Source organism: Nycticebus coucang, chromosome 5 (assembly GCF_027406575.1).
Source record: "Nycticebus coucang isolate mNycCou1 chromosome 5, mNycCou1.pri, whole genome shotgun sequence".
Classification (NCBI taxonomy): domain Eukaryota; kingdom Metazoa; phylum Chordata; class Mammalia; order Primates; family Lorisidae; genus Nycticebus; species Nycticebus coucang.
The window spans coordinates 82,443,722-82,468,785 of NC_069784.1; the positions used below are offsets into that span (position 1 = coordinate 82,443,722).

Here is a 25,064-nt window from a genome sequence, read left to right on the forward strand (position 1 = left end):
TTGAATGGTTGTTTTAAGCCATGAAGTGAGAAGGATTTTACGATGAAAAGAAGTGCCCAATTAGAGGATACTTGTTTAGGCAAAATATTCTCTCTGTATTTGGGGGTAGGTTCAAATCTGAATAATGATAGATCTGCTATTTTGTTTTCTCACAACCATTTGGAGAAGCCTGGCAACTCATTGAAAAAGGAAGAGGCAAACATTTCTGGGTTCAAATCCCAGCTCCCACCTTTTGTTGCTTGAAGTTATAAAAGGTATTACTTTTTTTAAAAATTCCTAAATTACTTCATCTATAAAGTGGAAAAACATTACCTGTCTTTCAGAGCAAAACAAAATGCACACATAGTACTTCATGCTTTAACATCTCTTAGAACTTAGGCAAATATCTTATATTCTACCAAATATCTTTTGGATCTCCGCATGAAAAGTATAGTTAATAATTATACACATCTGATTATAAGGACTTTTATAAGACTTAAACTCAGTAAGCTCCCATGTCAATATAAAGTCGTTAAGTATAAAGTATTATGAAATATGTGTATAAACACAGAAAAATATCATTCAAACTCAAGGAATAGGAAATGAAAATAGTCAGTGGCAAAGATCCAGAGAAAGGAATTATACCAAGTTGTCATTATGGGTTCGTTTACTATTCATTCTTTTTCTGGTAACCTAGATAACTTATCATTATAAATTAAAGGAAAGCCACATTCTACAGTGCTTTCCAAAATCATTCAAAAGACAGAATTTATTTTGCATGCCACATAACCACAATAACATGGATATCAGTCACTCTCTAGACATCAAAGCTTCTATTCAGTAACTAATTCTCTTGTGCGTCCTTCTGGGAACCCTGCTTGTTTTGCTTTCGCCCGTAATCCCCGGGTGTCTTTCTCACTTTACCTAATGGATGGGGGTATTGCTATCTCCTGTGTTTCTGGTGGTTCTGAACCTTGGCTCACAACTATGCTAAGGTCTAAAACAAAAACTTTGGCATCCTGTCTCAGGAGGAGAAAAAAGAGACCAGGTCCAAAGGTCACGTTGAGATCCTTACAGAGATGGAGCTCAGGATTGTGAAATGGGGTGTCAGAGGAGCCCCTCTCCTGGGTGTGGTTTAAACTCTGACTTGTGAGGATGTTGTGGTACCACAAGAAGGTCACCTCACTTTTCTCTTTTAAAAGCAAAGAGGATGAAAGAATAGTCACTTCACATGAAACGTTACTGTTTAAGGAATGCTTTCATACCCATCGTTTCATTTCGTTCTCCCCAGCTCCCTTTGAGACAGAGAGAAAAAGCATTATTCCCACCCGTTTTCTTTATGATTTGTCCAAACGATACCTGTAAAGTTGAAGAGACAAAAATGCAGCCTGATCTCCTTCTATCTAAGCCCTTTCTCCTGATGATGGTTTCCAGAGTGTGTTCTGTGGAATCTGATATTCCATGATAAAGAGTTCATTGTCAGAGAAGGTAGGCAGCGTTGTATTAAAGAAAGTTCAATGTTTTCTCTGCCGAGGTCCTTCATACGACAGCATGTAACATGAATGGGAAAGAAGGAACTTGTACCATATGCTCTGCACTAACTTGACCAAGATTGTCTATAAAAAGTCAGATAAATGATTATAGTTGGGGAAAAACTATCCTATATGCTTATTGAGAAACACAGACATTTAACAGTTCAAAATTCTGAGGTAGGCCCTGACTGCAGCTCCTCAGCGTTGGCTGCCATGTTGTACCCATAATCCCTCTGGCAGTGAGGGTCCAGGTGGATTCACACTTTCACAGTCAAAGGCCCAAGAAAGTGGAGAAATTTTCTTTAATTTTTAAAATATAATGATTTGGAGAAAATAGTCTTCAGTTTTGACCATGTGTATTATTTAAAAAGTTGTCCTGCTTTAGACTTGAGAACAAAAGTTAAAACATGCCCTTCCTTGTGTTTTTGAGTTGTACATGTATTGAGTTTGTCTGAGGAGTTCTCAGGGTATTTCTAAAAAGGGAGATGGATGTCACCATGTGGAACTAATAGCTTTTTTTGGGGGAAAAAAAGGAATATTATTATGTGTTATGTGCACTCATTCCCAGGGGACCTACACAGAAAAATAAAAAAGAAAACCTTCCCACCATTGGTGAAACAAATGAAAGATTCTGTTTTCACTGACTTACAAAATAATCCCCAAATATTTAGCAACAGTATTTTTATGTGTCTCATTTCAGATGCTTTCTGGGGATAAAAGATTGAATTTACAAGTGGAAAATAGCCATATATACAATTGCAACCATCCAAATTGAAAACTGGTAGCATCCCACGTTTTAAATTAATAACATTACTGCCATTCACTTTAACTCATATGGGATTAATGCTAGTGAACGCCTTGAATGTGCTATAACCTTACTCCAAACAGAACTGCCAAATAGAAAAAAGGTTATAAGGCAGAGGCAATGGATTCATTCCCGTGGTTAGGATTTTTACCTAAGATAATTGAAATGCATAGCTGGTGTAAAGAAACTGTGAATGTAAAGATACATCCTAAAAGATAAGAATCAACCTAAAAGGAATAAGAATCCACCCAATGTCAGGGCTAGAAAGCAATTTCAGCTACTGGGCACTCAGACAGTCCTGGGTTTGAATCCCAGTCCTGACACTTACTAGCTGTGTGACCTTGGGCATGTTTCTTAACCTTTCTCTAAGCTTCAGTTGCTTATTTGTAAAATAGTCTTGCCTATTTCTTAGAGGTGTGCTGAGGATGAAATAAGTGCATGTGTGTGAAGAGTAAATGATGTAGACTAATTACTCGATAACCAGTCTTGTCCCTGCAACAATTATAGGGGCAAGGTGAAGGGACAGTGATAATTTTGAGAAATTTTTGGTGGAACTGCTGAATCTGCTTTGTCTGGTTAAATCAAGTAAGTCATGCTCCCTGAAAAACTCTTCAAACAATGCAGCATGTTTTATTTCTTTCTGGACTACTTTCTAGTTCCGTGTTTACCACAAAGATTCCTCATCAAGAAGTAAGCAAAAAGGATCTGTCTCCTACTTCTGAGATGAAGACGTTTCTAGGTTTACTTGATATTTCTGATGAAATGGCCAAAAAACACAACAAAAATTACTCTTTAATCTGAAAAGGCAGAGGTTGAGAAGGAATCTGTAAAATAATCTTCAAAAAATTATAGCAAAAGAACACAGACTTGTTTACAAAATCTGATTTAATAGAATGAGAAAAATAAGGTTATTTAAAATTTGAGAGACACAAATGTAGCTCAAACATGAATCAAACATTTCACACATTACGTAGTTCTCATTTATTTGTTATTAGACTGAAATATGACCTGTCCCATAAGTTACCATACAGAGGGAAAACCAGAAATGGCAGCGAATGGTATCTTTATTTACAAAATATTCATTACAAAATTTTACAAAGAGGTGGCCAACACTTAGAAAAGATCTTGTAAATATTTTCTAGAATTTTCTGATGTTTTTCTAGGGGGTCATTAGGACAGCGGGGGAATACCTCCTGCCAAACATCCTAGGTGCAGTGTGGTATTGATCTGATTATTTTACAGTTTTAATGCTCTTACTTGGAGGAAAGTTTTTGGTTCATTTTAAATGATCATTTTGCTGCTGTATTATCTGGAGACCAATCTTGTGTTTTGCTAAATCCTAGACTCCCGAAAGCTCTTCTGCTCTCCTTGTCCACACACTGGGATAGAGACAGTTACTCAAGTTCCTGGAGACAGCTGATCTCAGCCAGAAACCATAACTCAGCTTCTTACTCATCAAACGAGGAATAAGGAGAACAATGCGTGACACATAGGTACGTTTCTTCGTGGGGCTTATGGATCATGGTCATAGCTTGGGGAAATGATTTATCTGCCATCAGCCTGCTTACTGAGTTTGCCTTATTTTCATGACATTTCCTAGTGGCTGGTAAGACCTGAATCTCAGAACAGAGACAATGGAACCTCTGCAAAAACAAAGAAGCATCATAAATCACTTTCCTCTAGAAGATATCTCAATTGCTTTATAGTATTTATTCTCTCAAAAAAGTTAGCATTTGCCTTGGACTACTTTATCATAATAAACAGATTTTTTTTGGGGGGGGGGGCTGTTGTTGTTACAGTACTTTCTTTTCAGAATGTCAAATACCAGTTTTTAAGATTGAACCACCACGGCCATACACGTGTGATGTTTTCTCCTGGGGTGGCTTCTGTGGTCCCACACCCTTGAAGGCTGCCCTGGGAAAGTGGCGATGCGATTGTTTGCTCCCCCACTCTATTTATACACAGCTATTGAAAGTTAGAGGCTTTCTCCGGGGCTTGGCTTCTCTAATTGAAGTCCAACGCACAATTCCCATTAAGATGCCACTTGAAGTGAGGAAACCGTATTCATATCCTGTGAACAAATGTGGAGTTTTCCACTCAGGCCCCTTTCAATGTCTCAGTTCCGGAACGCAAGAATGGGGTGTCAGAGCTTAGCGTTTCCGGGATTTAGGATGGGGCGATCCTAGGAGCGCTGTCTCATAACTTGAGGAAACTTATCTATTCTGAGAAACTCCCAGTTATTTCTCCCTGTGATAATTACTCATTGCTAATTTAGGATAGAGTCATTTGGGATGCGAGAGTCTTGCCCGTGATTCATTTCTTTCTTTCATGGGGATTAAGTGCCCTACTGGACAGAGTACAATGTGAGTTGCATCATTTCTACTACAAATGAGAGCAATATGCGATATTAGCGAATGGAGCCTTTCCAAAGTCTAATTCTGCTTTCTGTCAACAGCAGGATTAACTCTAAGGGTGTTCTTTCTTTCTCTTTCTTTAAGTACCTCTGATTCTAATGCCACGTGCAAGAGGCTCTCAGAAATGCAACCAGTGCAGAAAACGCGTGGCAAAGCCTCCTGTTTCCCATGGCACAGTGGACCCTGAAGTGGTGGTCCTTTGGGGCTGGCCTTCGTCTGAATTGTGGGAACAAGGCTCTGGGACAGGGGCTGTGTCTAAGTGGCGCTCGGGCCATCGGCATGCTGGTGTACAGACACGAGCACGGGGCGGTAGGACACAAACACCCACCTGGCAGAGGGGAAGAGAGTGACACAGAGGGAGTGGATTCATGAGACGGGGAGGGTGTGTGTGTGTGAAATCCGGGGCCAGAATTATTGGACACAAGATGATAGGTGTGCAACAATCATACCGACAGCTACCGAGAAAGCAGAAAGATATAAATATAAGCACAAAGGGATAGAATTAGCAGAAGATGAATGTATAGTTTAACTTCCCAGAGAGCATGTGCTTTTTATGCTGTTAGTTATTGGCAAGAAATCTCTGGGAATTAGATGGACAAAATTATTATGGTCTTTTTATAACCAATAGCAACTTGCATTGGTTTTGGAAGACAAAATCTTTTGGGGGCTGTCGTGGTTGGATGGATGTTAAGAGATAAAAGCTCTTGTCCTGGTCCTATCAACAGACAAGTCACGTGACCTCTATGAGCCTCAGTTTTCCCATTGGTAAAGGGGCTAATGGATTCTAAAGTTCCTTTCATTGCTGAGGTATTCAACACGAAAATACAATTCTAAAAGAGAATTTTGACCTCTCTTCATAAAAAAATGAATGTTCTCTCAGTCTTCTGATTCACTTTAACCTCTATGTTTCCTTCAGAAGGTAATGCTAAAAGATTTCTGTTTTTTTTTTTTTTGTAGAGACAGAATCTCACTGTACCACCCTTGGTAGAGTGCCGTGGCGTCACACGGCTCACAGCAACCTCTAACTCTTGGGCTTACGCGATTCTCTTGCCTCAGCCTCCCGAGCAGCTGGGACTACAGGCGCCCGCCACAACGCCCGGTTATTTTTTTTTTGTTGTTGTTGTTGCAGTTTGGCCGGGGCTGGGTTTGAACCCGCCACCCTCGGCATATGGGGCCGGTGCCCTACTCACTGAGCCACAGGCGCCGCCCTCTGTTTGTTTTTTTTTTTTTTTATAGCAGGTCTCCATTTAAAAGATAATGATAAATAAAAGTAAGCAGAAGTATTCACATTTAGGGTTACAAATTTTTATGACTGATGTTACCTGAAGCTTTAGTTATTTGTTCTTAAAATTGTGCCTTTATTCCTAATTCCTTTGCAGTACTGTGCTTTTTCCTCCTCACTGATGATAACTTGTTATCTCTTCTTTCATTAGGAGAGAAAAAAGAATGGAAGGAATAAAGGGAAAGAAAGAGGAGGAGGAAGGGGAGAAGGGAGTGAAGACCAGCAGAGTGGAGGAAGGAGCTATTTGAAAAACTTAGGGTGTCTACTGTTTCCATTATATGTGCTAAACATCATTTTGTCACTCTTAAGCCAGGGTAATAGAACAAATGACAGGGGGTCTTTTGTATGTGAGAGGTTATCACTCTACTCCAAAGCAAACACGCAGAACTACACATTCACTTACTACTCTCGCCTTTTCAGACAGAGCCTCAAAAAGTCTGCCCTCCTTGTTCCTGCTTCCTCACCTCTAGGGACCTCTTCATCCTCCCCCAGGCTGACCTCTGGTCCCAGCTACCACTGGAACCGGCTTGCCACGGCTGCCCACCGCTGCCCAGGGGACACACCTGGCTCACTCCCTACAGCAGTGAACTCTATGAACTGCGTTTTCCTTCCTGAAATTCTCCTCACTCTAAGACCTCGTGGCACCAATCTTTCCTGTTTTTCATTTTCCCTACTTCTTGGTCATCTACTAAAATTCCTCTTTGCCCACCCTAAATTGCCTTTGTCAAGCCAAGTGTCCTTGGCCTCCTATTCTTCCCAACACGCTCATGCTGGGTAATTTCTCTCCCACAATTTTTTATCTCAAGTCTAGATCTCTGAAGCTCAAGGCTAGTGTTTCCAGCTGCCTGCTGGAATTCTCTGCCCACAGGCATCTTACATGCATCTTAAATTTGTGTTCAAAATTCAGCTCTTTATCTACCAGGGAAATCTGCTCCTCTTCCTGCATTTCCTGTCTCAGTAAATGGTCACATTATCTAATGCAGCCTGGAATCATGCTCTCATCCCTTACTGCTGATCAGTTCCCCAGACCGTTCGCTTCTCTGCGTTTCTGTTGTCACAGCACAGGACTGGACCATTTCTCACCCGAATTGCTCTCACAGCCTCCTATTTGTGCTTCTGATCCCAAGCTCCCTTTTCTGTGATCCAATCTTGCAACCAGAAAGATTTTCTGAAAAGAAATCATCTAATGATGTCACCCCACCTTGTCACCCCCAATGCTTAAAAGCCCTTCTGGAGGATTTTTGGAGCAAGATGGTGGCCGAGTAACAGCTTCCTTGCATCTGGGCACCGTGAGTCTGGGGAGATAGGACTCCAGGCATCTCTGGCTGGTGGGATCTGCCTATAATCATCCTTGTGAGGATACAGGGAGTCAGCGAGAGACTTCTGGACCCCAAGAGGAGGACTAAAACAGTGGAAAACCGGCAAGTGGTCGCGTGTGTTCAATCCGTCTAAACCCGCCAGTAACTGTAAGTAAGTTCAGTAGCAGCGAGACTGCAAACCAGAAAGGCCTTACCTGTGAACTGTTTTGGTGTCTTTGGATTTGGCACTCAGTTGAACTGCCCTGGGGAGAGCCTGAGCAGGAGTACGGAGAACTTTGGCCGTTGTCTAGGGCCCCAGTCTGAGCCACTGAGCCAGGCAGAGCTAATAGTGTTTGGCTGTGGGCCACAGGGAGCCATTGTGAGTGATCTGCCCCGGCAAGCTCTGCCCTCAGGGTCACAGAGCAAGAATTGGGTGGGAGCTGGTAACCCAGCGACTGAGTAGCCTAAGGGCGGGGTCTGAGCCGCCTTACAGCCCTAACCCTCAGGGGCAGAGTGAGACCAATTTTGGCACACTGGGTAAGTGGATAGCCACGTTAGCAGTGATTCCAGCGACAAGCACTTTCCTGGGAAAGCTTCTGCTCAGCAAGTTTACCAGTTCAAAGTGCCTTTTAAGAGGGCTGAAGAGAGATTTAGGGTGTCTACCTGCTGGGGTTGGAGAAATCTGCAGCCTCAGTCATATCAGCACTGTGCTTAATGCTCAAACCCCAGAAGACCACGTGTTGCCCAGACAATATTCAACAACATATACATACTGCTTTGTTTTTGCTTGTGTTTTTTTTTTTTTTTCTGTTTTCTTTTGGTTTGGTTGTTTTTCTGTTTATTTTGATGTTGTTGATGTTGTTTTGTTTTTTAATTTCAACCTTTTCCGTACACATTTTTTTCTTTCTTAATTTTTCTAGTGCAATTATAATTTCCCATTGCTGCATTTTTCAATAACTAGAACTTCATTTTTGTTAGTGTTTCCTACCACTATTATTTGGTTTTTCACCCAATTTTATCCCGTAAACTTTTCTGTTTGCGTGTTTTGGTTTTATTTACAGCATTTTTGTCTTTCCTCTCTACTTGGTGGAGGTGGGGTACTGTGTCTGACCAGGTTAGCAAAGAGCTGCTGACCTCAAGGGAACAACCCAACGGGGCACCCCCAGAAGGTGGGTTTTTTTTTTTTAAGGTTGTCTCAAAGTACCCTACTGTACACATGTATTGCTCTGTCTCCCTCTTTCTGTGCCTCTCTTCTTTCTGTCAATATTACTTTTACCCACACACTATCCTTTCTCTATTTTTTTTTTCTTTTCGCTTGTTCCTCCTTTCTTCCATCCCTTTCTTGCTCTTCAACCTTCTCATCCTTCTGGTCCTGTACCGAAAGGACTCATCAAAACCTTAGTCCACAGACACAAGAACTTAAAGAGCAAGAGGAAATGAAAGGAAAATTAGGGCAAGGAAACAGATAAAAGAAATCACTCATGAGGAAGAATCAGCAGAAAACTCCAGGCAACATGAAGAGCCAGTCCAGAACAACCCCGCCAAGGGACCAGGAAGCTACTGCAGAGGATTCCACCTATAAAGAAATGTTAGAGATGACAGAAATGGGATTTAGAATACACATGATGAAAACAATGAAAGAAATGATGGAAACAATAAAGGAAACTGCTAATAAAGTGGAAAATAACCAAAAGGAAATCCAAAAACAGAATCAAAGAAGAGATGAACCATATGAAGAATATAGAAAGGATATAGCAGACCTGAAGGAACTGAAACAGTCAATTAGGGAACTTAAAGATGCAATGGAAAGTATCAGCAACAGGTTAGACCATGCAGAAGAAAGAATTTCAGAGGTAGAAGACAAAGTTCTTGAGATAACTCAGATAGTAAAAGAGGCAGAAAAGAAGAGAGAGAAAGCAGAACATTCACTGTCAGAATTATGGGACTTTATGAAGCATTCCAACATACGAGTTATAGGAATCCCAGAAAGGGAAGAAGAATGCTCCAGAGGAATGGAAGCCATACTAGAGAATATTATAAAAGAAAATTTCCCAAATATCACCAAAGATTCTGACACACTGCTTTCAGAGGGATATCGGACCCCAGGTCGCCTCAACTCTAACCGAGCTCCTCCAAGACACATTGTGATGAACCTGTCCAAAGTCAAGACAAAAGAAACGATTCTGCAAGCTGCCAGGAGTAAGTGCCAGTTGACCTACAGGGGCAAATCCATGAGAGTGACCGCAGACTTCTCTAATAAAACTTTCCAAGCAAGAAGACAATGGTCATCTACCTTTAATCTACTTAAACAGAACAATTTCCAGCCCAGAATTCTGTACCCTGCTAAGCCAAGCTTAAAAATTGATGGAGAAATAAAATCATTTATGGATATACAAACATTGAGGAAATTCGCCACAACAAGACCAGCTCTACAGGAAATAATTCAACCTGTTCTACACACTGACCATCACAATGGATCAGCAGCAAAGTAAGAACTCAGATTTTAAACGACAGAACCTAACCTCCACACTGATGCAAAAGACAAAACTAAGCAATGGACTCTCACAAAATAAGACGAATAGAATACCAGCACACTTATCAATTATCTCAATAAATGTTAATGGCTTGAATTCCCCACTGAAGAGACATAGATTGGCTGACTGGATTAAAAACCACAAGCCATCCATTTGCTGTCTGCAAGAAACACACCTGGCTTCAAAAGACAAATTCAAGCTCTGAGTCAAGGGTTGGAAGACAATTTTTCAGGCAAATGGAATTCAGAAGAAAAGAGGAGTTGCAATCTCATTTTCAGATACATGTGGATTTAAAGCAACTAAAGTTAAAAAAGACAAAGATGGTCACTTTACATTGGTCAAGGGAAAAATACAACAAGAAGACATTTCAATTCTAAATATTTAAGGACCCAATTTAAATGCTCCCAGATTCTTGAAACAGACCTTACTCAGTCTGAGCAATATATCTGACAATACCATATAACAGGGGATTTTAACACTCCTCTTATAGAGCTGGACAGATCCTCTAAACAGAAATTAAACAAGGATATAAGAGACTTAAATGAGACCCTAGAACAACTGTGCTTGATTGACGCATATAGAACACTCCATCCCAAAGATAAAGAATATACATTCTTCTCATCACCCCATGGAACATTCTCCAAAATTGATCATATCCTGGGACACAAAACAAATATCAACAGAATCAAAAGAATTGAAATTTTACCTTGTATCTTCTCTGACCATAAGGCACTAAAGGTGGAACTCAACTCTAACAAAAATGCTCGACCCCACCCAAAGGCATGGAAATTAAACAATCTTCTGTTGAATAACAGATGGGTGCAGGAAGAAATAAAACAGGAAATCATCAACTTCCTTGAGCATAACAACAATGAAGACACAAGCTACCAAAACCTGTGGGATACTGCAAAAGCAGTTTTGACAGGAAAATCTATTGCTTTAGATACCTACATTCGAAAAACAGAAAGAGACGACATCAACAATCTCACAAGCCATCTTATGGAATTGGAAAAAGAAGAACAATCTAAGCCTAAACTCAGTAGAAGAAAAGAAATATCCAAAATCAAATCAGAGATCAATGAAATTGAAAACAAAAGAATCATTCAGAAAATTAATGAACCAAGGAATTGGTTTTTTGAAAAAATAAATAACATAGGTAAACCATTGGCCAGACTAACGAGGAATAGAAAAGTAAAATCTCTAGTAACCTCAATCAGAAATGATAAAGGGGAAATAACAACTGATCCCACAGAGATACAAGAGATCATCTCTGAATACTACCAGAAACTATGCTCAGAAATTTGACAATGTGAAGGAAATGGATCAATATTTGGAATTCACCCTCTCCCTAGACTCAGCCAGGAAGAAATAGAGCTCCTGAACAGACCAATTTCAAGCACTGAGATCAAAGAAACAATAAAAAATCTTCCAACCAAAAAATGCCCTGGTCCAGATGGCTTCACGCCAGAATTTTATCAAACCTTCAAGGAAGAACTTATTCCTGTACTGCAGAAATTATTCCAAAAAATTGAGGAAGAAGGATTCTTCCCCAACACATTCTATGAAGCAAACATCACCCTGATACCAAAACCAGGAAAAGACCCAAACAAAAAGGAGAATTTCAGACCAATCTCACTCATGAATATAGATGCAAAAATTCTCAACAAAATCATAGCCAATAGATTACAGCTTATCATCAAAAAAGTCATTCATCATGATCAAGTAGGCTTCATTCCAGGGATGCAAATCTGGTTTAACATACGCAAGTCCATAAACGTTATCCACCATATTAACAGAAGCAAAAATAAAGATCGTATGATCCTCTCAACAGATGCAGAAAAAGCATTTGATAAAATCCAGCATCCTTTTCTAATTAGAACACTGAAGAGTATAGGCATAGGTGGCACATTTCTAAAACTGATTGAAGCTATCTATGACAAACCCACAGCCAATATTTTACTGAATGGAGTAAAACTGAAAGCTTTTCCTCTTAGAACTGGAACCAGACAAGGTTGTCCTCTGTCACCTTTACTATTCAACATAGTGCTGGAAGTTCTAGCCAATACAATTAGGCAAGACAAGGAAATAAAGGGAATCCAAATGGGAGCAGAGGAGGTCAAACTCTCCCTCTTTGCTGACGACATGATCTTATACTTAGAGAACCCCAAAGACTCAACCACAAGACTCCTAGAAGTCATCAAAAAATACAGTAATGTTTCAGGATATAAAATCAATGTCCACAAGTCAGTAGCCTTTGTATACACCAATAACAGTCAAGATGAGAAGCTAATTAAGGACACAACTCCCTTCACCATAGTTTCAAAGAAAATGAAATACCTAGGAATATACCTAACAAAGGAGGTGAAGGACCTCTATAAAGAAAATTATGAAACCCTCAGAAAGGAAATAGCAGAGGTTATTAACAAATAGAAGAACACACCATGCTCATGGATGGGAAGAATCAACATTGTTAAAATGTCTATACTTCACAAAGCAATCTACCTATTCAATGCCATTCCTATCAAAATACCAACATCATACTTTCAAGATTTGGAGAAAATGATTCTGCATTTTGTATGGAACCAGAAAAAACTCCCTATAGCTAAGGCAGTTCTTAGTAATAAAAATAAAGCTGGGGGCATCAGCATACCAGATTTTAGTCTGTACTACAAAGCCATAGTGGTCAAGACAGCATGGTACTGGCACAAAAATAGAGACATAGACACTTGGAATCGAATTGAAAACCAAGAAATGAAACTAACACCTTACAACCACCTAATCTTCGATAAACCAAACAAGAACATACTGGGGGAAAGACTCCCTATTCAATAAATGGTGTTGGGAGAACTGGATGTCTACATGTAAAAGACTGAAACTGGACCCACACCTTTCCCCACTCACAAAAATTGATTCAAGATGGATAAAGGGCTTAAATTTAAGGCATGAAACAATAAAAATCCTCAAAGAAAGCATAGGAAAAACACTGGAAGATATTGGCCTGGGGGAAGACTTCATGAAGAAGACTGCCATGGCAATTGCAACAACAACAAAAATAAACAAATGGGACTTCATTAAACTGAAAAGTTTCTGTATAGCTAAGGAGACAACAACCAAAGCAAAGAGACAACCTATACAATGGGAAAGGATACTTGAATATTTTCAATCAGACAAAGGCTTGATAACTAGGATCTATAGAGAACTCAAATTAATCCACATGAAAAAAGCCAACGATCCCATATATCAATGGGCAAGAGACATGAATAGAACCTTCTCTAAAGATGACAGATGAATGGCTAACAAACACATGAAAAAATGTTCATCATCTCTATATATTAGAGAAATGCAAATCAAAACAACCCTGAGATATCATCTAACCCCAGTGAGAATGGCCCACATCACAAAATCTCAAAACTACAGATGCTGGCATGGATGTGGAGAGAAGGGAACACTTTTGCACTGCTGGTGGGACTGCAAACTAGTACAACCTTTCTGGAAGGAAGTATGGAGAAACCTCAAAGCACTCAAGCTAGACCTCCCATTTGATCCTGCAATCCCATTACTGGGCACCTACCCAGAAGGAAAAAAATCCTTTTATCATAAGGACACTTGTACTAGACTGTTTATTGCAGCTCAATTTACAATCACCAAAATGTGGAAACAGCCTAAATGCCCACCAACCCAGGAATGGATTAACAAGCTGTGGTATATGTATACCATGGAATACTATTCAGCTATTAAGCATCACAAGAATGGAGAATCATGAATCCTATGTATTCAATTTTGATATGAGGACAATTAATGACAATTAAGGTTATGGGGAGGGGAGGAAAAGCAGAAAGAGGGAATGAGGGAGGTGGGTGGGGCCTTGGTGTGTGTCATACTTTATGGGGGCAAGACATGATTGCAAGAGGGACTTTACCTAACAATTGCAAGCAGTGTAACCTGGCACATTGTACCCTCAATTAATCCCCAAAAATAAAAAAAAAAAAAAAAAGCCCTTCTAAGCTTTTCCAGTAACTCCATGTTCAAGTCTAACGTGTTCATCTTGAGGTGTAGGCACTTGTGCCCATCCCTCATTCTGTCTCTCCACACGCCCCTGTGCTCTGCCAGCCTATACTAACCGCAGCCTGGGAACCAGACATGCCCTGTCAAACAACTGCATTTCACAAATATTCTTTGATCGCTGTGGAGCGTCTGCTCCCCCCACCTTGGCTTGGTGTACCAGAATTGCCTTTTTGCCTTCTACTCCACCTGATGCCGAGCTGCTGAAGGAGAGGCTGGAGTCTCACACCTCTCACTGCAGTGCAGCATAACACAAAACTCACATGGCCTGAAACCTAGTATTTGGATAGCAAGTTGCTCGTAGAAGTTGATTTGTAATTGCTACATGAATGAAGCATGTTTTATTTTCTCTTCTACCCTTAATTTTATCAAATTATATACATACAGCTATTAGTTTTTTCTAATAGAAAGAAAACAAATTTTGTTTTTTTCCATGTCAATTTCCTAATGGACATAATTAAATCATCTCCTTCAGTGGTCATCCACAAGTTTCTTTGAAGATCCCAAATGGAATCCTTCGGACATTTTTCTTTACTATTCTGAATTAGAGGCTTGTTGTCAAGTTAAGGAAAGCACAATTTTATGTTTTCCCATAAAATAAAAAGTGCATGTGCAGAGTTTTCTTCCAAGAGAATCAATATTTAAATTTCTTGATAATAATGTTGCTCTCAATTTATTTTGCGAATAATGAATGAAACACACCACACCTGATGGTTTCAGCTCAGTGAGTCACCTATTGCCCTCTTGGGCTCTGAATGCTGCAGGGACATGGCCCATAACTGACTTTCCAACACCGTATCTCCAGTACCACACCTTATCCATAATAGGCTCCTTTTTTTTTTTTTTTTCTTAATGAGACAGAGTCTGAAGCTGTCATCCTCGGTAGAGTGCTGTGGCATCACAGCTCACAGCAACCTCAAACTCTTGGGCATAAGAGATTCTCTTGCCTCAGCCTTCCAAGTAGCTGGGACTACAGTCATCCACCACAACACCCAATTTTTTTGTTGCAGTTGTCATTGTTTTTAGCAGTCTCAGCCCGGGTTTGAACCCGCCAGCCTCGGTATATGTGGCCACACCCTACCCACTGAGCTATAGGCGCCACCCCATAATAGGCTCTTAATAAACATTTATTTTAATGAATGTTGAAATGGTTTGCTTTTGTTTTATGTGTTATCATATGAGAGCCCCATTTTTATACACACAAAAGATAATTTTAGTGTTGTATGAAAGGAGAGAAGGCCAGTACTTCCCTGACAAGGATGGAAGAGGCCCTCAGGCCTGACAACACACGTACAAGTAAGGCATTGCCACCTACTTTGTGGCATGCAACCATCATTTTTAGATTGTTTATTGCCGCTCAATTTACAATGTCCAAGAGGTGGAATCAACCTGAGTGCCCATCAACGCATGAATAGATTAATAAACTATTAATAAACTTATTAATTAATGAATTAATTAACCATTATTATTAACTATATGTACCATGGAATACTATTCAGCCATGAAAAGATGGAGACTTTACATCTTTTGTATTAACCTGAATAGAGTTGGAGAACATTCTCTTTAGTAAAGTATCGCAAGACTGGAAAAGCAAGTATCCAATGTACTGAATACTAATATGAAGCCAGTAGACAATCTAATGCACGCCTACACAAGAGAAAAAACTCAAGTTAATTAAAGTTGTGGGGAGGGGGAGGAGGGATGGGGAAGAAGAGAGGAGGGAGGGGATGAAGGGAGGGGGTTTGGGGGTGCTTCCACCTAGTGGGCACAACATAAGGGTCCATGGCACATTCCAGGGTGAGAGGCACAACTACAACAGGGACTTCACCTAACAAACACAAACATTGTAATCTAATTGCTCGTATCCTCGTATCTGGAATTTTAAAAAAGATAATTATATCACATAAAAACTGTGCTGGTCCAACTCTTTATCATGAAGTGCCAAATAAAGATTTTTCTTTTTTCCATTTCACCTATGTCATTTCTCATATGTCATTGTGTATAAGAGTCAAGCTCTTGCCAAAAATTTTGTGATTCAAAGTTACCTTTTAGTCATCCAAAGCTAACCTGCTAAATGAATCTGGAATGAGTTTAGTACCGATTAAACTTCCCAAGCATCTCTATGGGAAACAAGGCACAACAAAGCGGGTTTCTATTTCTAAATCAAGGAAGTGAAGAAAAACTTTTCAAGAATCACTCTGCTTATTATAACATGAACATTAGGTTCAGAAGAAGTACTCATTAACCCAAATAGCTTACACAACAATAAACTTTCTCAGTATTATAAAATAAGTTTTCCTTCTGTAGTTTCTTCATTAGTGACCATTGATCAGAAAGTCGTACCACATCAAGGGATGCCTGTAATAGACTCAATATTCTCCATTTAATAATAAGCAAGCCATTGTCTTCACATTCATGGTTGTTTAGTAAAAAAGAAGAGAGTATTTTCAAAGTATGTGCATCTGGTTGGGAGTGAATAGAATAAACCCAGAGCTACAAAAAAGTGACATTTTTGTTTCCTGATTCAGTATAAGGAAAGCCAGAATCTGCAAGTCCTGAGTTTTTTCTGGTGTGGGGTCTCAGAGTTTAAGCCCTGATCCAGACATGGTGTTGCAAAAACAGAATGAGGTATCTTGAGAAGGTGGCAATGCTCGGAATGGTCAAAATATGTTCCATCTTTCTGGGAAATGTCACTCCGTTTTGTAATAAAATTGGAATGACTTCCCAACCAAGACGTAGTCAATAAAGAAAAGCAAGAACTTTCCAGTTTTCCAAATACAGGGAGAAAACAAGTTAGATAGCTGTTTATAAAAAACTAATCCAGTAAAAAGGGGGCTCTGTCAATGGTAAATATTTATTTTATTCTGCATGTTTAGTATGGGAAAAGAACACATAAAAAGTGTTGGCCAAATATGGCATCAATCTCTACTGAGTCTCCAAACCCTGTATTGAAAATGTTCTCTAACTAAAACTTTTATGCTTTATTCCCAAATGGATTAATAACAGCAGACAGGCAAAAAAGCGAGGGCAAACAAAAATAGCACAGACATCAGCACAATTAGTGTGCAGCTTCTGTGATGCTATCTCTTTTTTCTAAGTCTGTTGTCTGAATTCTGTCTAGTCTCAGAAGCCAACTCCTCCCTGACTCAAATGGATGTCACCTCCACCACTTCTTACCCTTAGATGCATAACAGTACTCTGCATTATATGACGTCACGTGTGTGCCTATACTTTTGAGCTCCATGTAGACATACTTACTGTTATAAGACCCAGCATGGTTCCTTATACATGAACTATAATACATAACTTTCTTTCATAACTGTCCCTGTAACTTTGAAAGTTCACGAGCATTGGATCATACTATAACTGCTAAAATCATACTAAACTGCTATTATTTAACTTTAATATAGAAACATTTAATGACATCATTACTATACTGTAATTTACATAAATGGAGGAAATTAGCATGAAAACAATTATTTTTCCCTCTCTTTACTTCATTATTTCCTAGTGTCTAGAAATGCATTTTCTGGTGATGATCCTCCCTGCTACAATGTACAGGGAGGATCATGTTTACCTGTAATGGTCATTTTTTATGCATAGCGATTCTCACATAGGTCTAGTACCTTACTCCCCAACATCTGGGGTTCCTCTCATTTTGAATCCCTCTGTTGTCACTCTCTTAGGTGTGTTGTTCACATGTTTCATTCACAGTCCCATTTTTATTTGGTCTATTCTCTGATTCCAAATACCTAAGGACTCTTTTCAGTAATAAATAGTTTGGTCCTGGGGCACTTAAAGCAAAAGAAACTCTGGCCCCTTCCATGGTAGAGGGGGTGAAGGTGGCTGTGGGATTGTAATCTAAAATAGGCAACCTGGGTTGGTGCTGATATTCAGGGAGAGTCGAAGGAAGATGGAGAGGACTCAAGAGAATGAACCCTGGATCCCCGGGACCTGGGCTAAGAAAAGCTAAAGTGATGAGAGGCTGCTTTTTTTTTTTTTTTTTTTTTTTTGTGGGATTGCCAATTGAATGGTAAGTCTACTTTTATTTTTTTTTTATTTATTTATTTTTTTTTTAATTTTTTTATTAAATCATAACTGTATACAATGATATGATTATGGGGCATCATACACTCACTTCATAAACCATTTGACACATTTTTATCACAGTGGTTAACATAGCCTTTCCGGCGTTATCTCAGTTACTGTGCCAAAACATTTACATTCTACATTTACCAAGTTTCGCAAATACCCCTGTAATATGCACCACAGGTGTGATCCCACCGATTCCCCTCCCTCTACCCACCCCCCCCTTTCCCATTTCCCCCTATTGTTAAGTTGTAGCTGGGTTATAGCTTTCATGTGAGAGTCCCAAATTAGTTTCATAGTAGGGCTGTGTACATTGGGTATTTTTTCTTCCATTCTTGGGATACTTTACTAAGAAGAATATGTTCCAGCTCCATCCATGTAAACATGAAAGAGGTAAAGTCTCCATCTTTCTTTAAGGCTGCATAGTATTCCATAGTATACATATACCACAATTTATTAATCCATTCATGGATCGATGGGCACTTGGGCTTTTTCCATGACTTAGCTATTATGAATTGGGCTGCAATAAACATTCTGGTACAAATATCTTTGTTATGTTGTGATTTTTGGTCTTCTGGGTATATGCCCAGCAGAGGAATTACAGGATTGAATGGCAGATCTATTTTTAGATCTCTGAGTGTTCTCCATATATCTTTCCAAAAGGAATGTATTAATTTGCATTCCCACCAGCAGTGCAGAAGTGTTCCCTTTTCTCCGCATCCACGCCAACATCTCTGGTCTTGAGATTTTGTGATATAGGCTAGTCTCATTGGAGTTAGATGATATCTCAAAGTAGTTTTGATTTGCATTTCTCTGATGATTAAAGATGATGAGCATTTTTTCATATGTCTGAAGGCCATGCGCCTGTCTTCTTCAGAGAAGTTTCTCTTCAAATCCCTTGCCCAGCCTGCGATGGGATCCCTTGTTTTTTTCTTGCTGATGCGTTTGAGTTCTCTGTGGATTCTGGTTATTAAACCTTTGTCAGAGAGGCTGCTTTTGGATGAATATGATACTCCATATGGCTTTGGAAATGACATTGTTGGAGTTCTAACTAGTGAAAGGACTAAACCACAGCCAAAGGAGCAGTGCTGGTAGAAAGAACCTGACAGAAGTGGGGATATCCCCCTGGAAGAGTAGCCAGTGATCCTATTGCAGTGGCCAAAGGCTAAACTCAGACTCAAAGTAGGTTAGAATCAATGGCTAAAAGTCAAGTTCAGAAATTAGGCAAGGTAAGGCAAGGCAGCAGGAATATCTGGGTGGGGGCTGTGCTTATTTACCAGCAGAGGCCTTAATCAAATTCAAGGAGGTCTCTCCGTTCTAAGAGGAGCATACTGAATGGTAACTAGCCGAAGGTTCAGAGGTTTTTAGCCACAACAGAAGACTGGAGTGCAAATTAGGAACCAGAGTAGAAATCTGATGACACAAAACAAGAAGCACACAGTGGCCAGGCCAGACCATAAACCCCATGGGGAAGAAGAAATTAGTGCCGGCCCCACCCCGTCAGGGCAGAGTTCTGAATTTATCGTCTCATTTGTTCCAGTAAATTGGTAGGGCTATGATTATAGGACTATCTGTACTTATGTTGTGTTATTTAGTAACAGGTAAGTAAAAACAGACAAGGAAGACAGGAAATGTGGCCTAGGTTTTGGCCACTCCTACCATCAAATGCCTGGTGCACTCCAATATACTGTTCAAGACCCAGGCCCCACATACCTGTTTCCTACAAGTTTTCTTTGGGTTTCCCATGCAGAACAGGCAGATAGGAAGTGATGATCATTACCACCTCCATCACCATTACCATCATCATCATTATTGTCATTGCTATTATTATTTCCTCCAGGGTCAATCTCACCACTTCAGGAATGAAATGATAACCCCATCCGCCCTTCAATTGTCATCTAACAGCTCATGAATAATCAAATCAATATTGTTTTAAAAGGGTTTTCATTCCTAAATTGGACCCAATTTTTTTTTTTTTCTTGAGGAAGAGTCTCACTCTGTCACCCTAGATAGAATGCCATGGTATCATCAAAGCTCACAGCTATGGATGTGAGCTATGACGTTTGAGCAGTCCTCTTGCCTTTGCCTCCCAAGTGGCTGGGACTACAGGTGCCCACCACTACACCTGGATAATTTTTCTATTTTTAACAGAGATGGGGTAGGGTGAGACCACCCTTGCTCAGGGTGGTCTCAAACTCCTGAGCTCAAGCAATCCATCTGCCTTGGCCTCCCACAGTGCTAGCCACCATGCCCAGCCTTAGACTCAGTATTTTAAACAGTATGTAACTTGGAGGCTTATGAAATTTTTGTGAATGATGTTTAAAGCATAGAGTGTTCCAGTTCTAGCTGGAGATAGCAGAAAAATCAGCCTTCCACTGGCTTGAACAATACAGGGACTTGATTGGTTCAAGTGATGAGAAGTCCTCAAGGAGAGCTGACTTCAGGTGTGACCTGGGCCAGTGGCTCAAAGATGTCACTAGGCATCTTTCCCTGTCTTTTTCACTTGACTTCTCTCTGAGGCCAACTTGTCAGAATCACTAGGCTAATAGGCATCTTTATTTACATTCAGTAGAAGAGAGAGACTATCTTTGCCTCCGTACTCCTAGGAAATGTCTGGCAGGTCACTGGGATTGGATGGTCTCTGAGGACTTGCCCACCTGGAAGACAATCTCTGTGTTGACTGGCTGAGCAGAAGTCATGGGCTCTATCCCGGGTCCTGGGATGAATCCTAAGTAGAAATTGCTAGTGTTGGAAAGGAGAAAGAGAAGAATGAATACCAAAAGAAGTATCATTTGGGGTTCTAGGCAACAAACAAAGAACGAACTCTAGTATGAAAGAGAATTTTTAGGAGCACCTTGGGTACCTCAACAAACAGTCACAAAGGCTGAAAAACCAAGCCGGATAAAAGTATTTATATTAGTTTGCAAGGGCTGCTGAAATGAGTACTACAAACACCTGACCTAAAGGATAGAAATTTATAGTCTCACAGTGCTGGAGGCCAAGAGTTCAAGATGGAAGTGGCAACAGGATGGGTTTTCCTGAGGGCTGCGAGGGGTTCTGTTTCGGACGCCTCTCTGGGGTTCTGCTGGTTTGCTGGCAGTCTCTGGTGGTCCTCAGCTTGTGGGTGGTCACTCTGATTCACATGGCATTTTCTTCACATATGTGTCTGTCTCTGTGTCCAAATGTCCCAGAATAGCAGGCTGGAAAAGTCATGCTTCTCCGGTTCTGCAGTTTGTCCTTGAGGTGACTCAGCTTGTCTTTCTCTGCTCATGGCAGAAAAGAAGCTGGGTTTTTGATTCTTTTATGCTGGGCAGGGCACGTTAGCAGACCTCTGCCCCACCATGCTCAGGAGTTTGGGCTTCTGTGGCGCTCCGCAGAAGAGCAACAGAGGCTGAGCTGTCCTGAGACCTGCATGTTGCAAGCTCACGGGACACCTTGATTAGCCAATTGGCCCAATCCAACACTGACTCATTTGCTTTTGAAACAATGCTAAGATATCTGGGTCTCCAAGATAAGTGTATTCAGTGATAGGTTAACTCTTTTGTTGTCATCATGTAAAATGCATTGGTTCCACTTTTGCTTAGTGACATCTTATCCCTTTATATGTCCACTTCCCTCACAAAGTTGTATCTTACCAGAGGTTAGAGGGTGTCTTATCTATTGCAGGATTTTTAGTGCTTAGGCCAGCCCTTGGCATTTGCTGCCCAGCAAATATCAGATGAATTAGTGAATGGATGGATGAAAAAGTGTGTGTGTGTGTTGATTTTGAGGATGAGGCAGGGATGGAAAGTTACTAAATAGCTTTATAAAGCTCTCAATTTGAAAAGAACATTTCCTTGGGGAAGTTCTACTGTGATGGACAACTATGCCTTACTTTGTTATCAGAGGTATGTTCATGGTGAAATAATTAAAAACAAACAGAGATAGTTGGACATACTCTTACTCTTATTCTCCCAGACATGCAAGCCTTCTTGGTCCTGTGTTTTCTTCTTGGCAGAAGTTTCTAACAGTGAGATATTGGGGCTACTTCGATTCCTTCTCCAGTGAGAAAGCCTGGATATGAGTGGAGGCACAGCTTTTGCCAACCCGCACCTTCCTAAAGTGACCTTGAACTGAGTTTTCATTACATGTGTTCTAGATCACTAATTATTGGTATGTATTTTTTACTCATATTCTGAAAATCAAACAAATAATTAAAATGATTTCAAATCTTAACTGAGAACAGAATTTAAAATGCTTTAGCCTGTGTTGTCTTCAACTCTGAAAATGCATTAGGCTCAGCCTTTTGAATTTGATTTTCCTAGTAATTCTAGAAGCAGACAAAAATTAATTTTAAACACCAATCTGTCTTACTTGTATAATACAAGTTTGAACTTTGAGAAAAACATGTTTTTTAAATTAAATTTATTTTGAAAAACAAAGGCTTAAGTGAAGGGAAAACTGTTTTGGAAAACTTGAAATTTCAAAAAACAAAACTTGAAGGAAAATAAAAATGGTTTTAGGGTTTGGTGAAGAATCCCCAATATTGCTGAGCTCCCATCCCTCATTCACAAAGAAGAACAAATCTAAACATTCTTGGCGTCCCAACATTAAAATGGAACCTCTTAGGAAATTTCAGTAAAGTGTTATTTACTAATTTCTTTATTATTTTGCTTCTTCTGTTCTACATGTTATTACAATTTTAAATTAAAATGCAAATTATCTGATTTTATAAATAAAAGAATTTTAGACTTTACCTCTCAGTGTAAGAGCTAGCTTGTCTGAATGGCCAGTAACCATCAGCAGTAAACAAACTGAACACCTGTCAACTACCTTTTATTCTAAATTAAATTTGAAGTTTCTTCACATATGAAACATCAAATACTTAACTGATCTATAATTTATTTATTTGTTTGTTTATTTGTTGAGACAGGCTCTCTGTCACCCTGGGTAGAGTGCCATGATGTCATCATAGCTCACAGCAACTAAAACTCTTGAGCTCAAGACATCGTCCTGTGTCAGCCTCCTGAGTAGCTGGGAATACAGGTGCCCACCACCACGCTTGGCTCGTTTTCCTATTTTTAGTAGGGAGAGATAGGTCTCGCTCTTGCTCAGGCTGGTCTGAAACTCCTGAGCCAAGCAATCCACCCATCTCAGTCTCTCAGAGTGCTAGGATTACAGGTGTGAGCCACTGTGCCTGGCCTATAATTTAAAATATATCTTTAGAAAAGTTTATTTAACAAGAAGTTATTGAGCACCATCTTCTTAAGTGTGTGCCCAACGAGAAAGATTTTTAAACAATATTCCTGTACATCTTTGGTGTACAGCTTTTATTCACATCTTATTTCAGACCCAACTCCTAGACATCTAAAATAATATTTAATTCTACTTCATTTTTATAAAGGCATTTTGTTTTCCTTGTGTTGTATCTTGTGATTATTCTCCTAGTCTAAAAATCTTCTAGTCATGACTTGTTGCATGAATGCTTCACTTATGTTACTGGAACAGCCTTTAATTACCGGACCATCAGGATCGCCACCAGTTTATAGTAACAACAAGAATCGCTTTCTTATTCTTTAGTGGCTTAGTCTATTTTTATGTCGCCTATAACAGAATACCTGAATATGGATAATGTGTATAGAAAAGGAATATATTTTTTACAGTTATGGAGCCTGAGAAGTCCAAGATTGAGGGGCTGCATCTGGTGAGGGCTTTCTTGCTAGTGGGCACTCTGCTGAGTCCTGAGGCATCACACGGGGCTGAGAGTGCTAGCTCAGGTCTCTCTTCCTCTTTCTATAAAGCCATCAGTTCCACTCCCATGATAACTTTTTAATGCATTAACCCATAATCCATTAATAGATTAATTCATTCATGAGGGCAGAGTTCTCAACAGCCTGTCCCCTCTTAAAGGCCCTACCTCTCAAAGCTTCCACACAGAGGATTAAATTTCACCATGAGTTCCTGAGGGTATAAACATTCAAACCATAGCATTAATTCTCCTGATGATCTGAATGGGAATAGTAAACTCAAATGCATTTATTGGTCAGGTGGGTAACATAAAATGTGAAATAAAGAAATAATAGGTAATGGTAGGACTTTGGCAAATGGAAATGCTTAAAGTCATTCAAATTCTTTTAAGAACATCAAGCTAGCCAGATAGAATATATCTGTGAGTATTTTGTTTGTTTCTGGATTTGGGATTTGTTTCTTAATGTTTTGGACAATGAAAAGACAATACAGATCCCCCTTTTAAAACACAAATACTCAGATTTGTGGTTGTGGCTTGCACTTGACTATGGTACAAATAAGTATGTCAAAATATTTTCTGCTATTAACTACTAATACTAATAACTGAAAACCGATTCTCATTGTCAGACTGACCTATGAGAGCCATATGGCATGTTGAATTCCCAAGAACTCTTATGATTGTGCCACTCTTTTTAAAATATATTATTGTCTGAGAGCTCTTGTGGGCAAATTTTTACTGTGTGTATTTAATAGGAGTCATTAGACATGGTGTTTGTTTTCTATAGTGCTAACTTTAAAGTCAACTCAACACTCAACTAAATGCAGACCAAACTCAGAGGGAATGCTCAATTTACCACCATAGAAAAGGAGCCAGTCTTCAAAGAATAATGGGAAAGAACACAGATGCTTTAAACAAATCTTACAAACACAATTTAGCATAGACACAGGACAGGAAGAGAAAATAAAGACTGACGATGAATCAACAGTGGACCAGGGTGTTCCCTGAAGCCTTGAATCTGGAAATTATTAATTCCGTTTTTTTCTCTCACCTCCCCAAAAGTTCAGTGCATACATTGATGTCTGGAGTAAAATCCGCACAAGATGCATTTTCAACACAGCATCTTGTCCTCTGGGAACTCCATCGCCTGCTTTCTTGATGCTTTAACCTTTTTGTCTGAAGTATGTTCTGGCAGCCAAAGATGTGTCTGAATTACTTTGTGTTTTGGGGAATCTCACTTTCTCTTCTCTCATAAAGTCTGCAACCTAGTGCAGGGATGTTAGAAATATGTTTCCTGAAGCCATAGACTTTGGGGAGGGCAAGGGAATTGCTCTCTTTAGATCC

General features: G+C 39.7%; 1 non-coding gene across 1 annotated transcript; it reads left to right on the top strand.

Annotated features, from left to right (window-relative positions):
* The first annotated feature begins 15,122 nt into the window (after positions 1–15,122).
* Positions 15,123–15,247, top strand: LOC128587068 (U6atac minor spliceosomal RNA). Its single transcript, XR_008380492.1, has one exon. It is a non-coding gene; the product is annotated as a U6atac minor spliceosomal RNA (small nuclear RNA).
* The last annotated feature ends 9,817 nt before the right edge of the window (positions 15,248–25,064 follow it).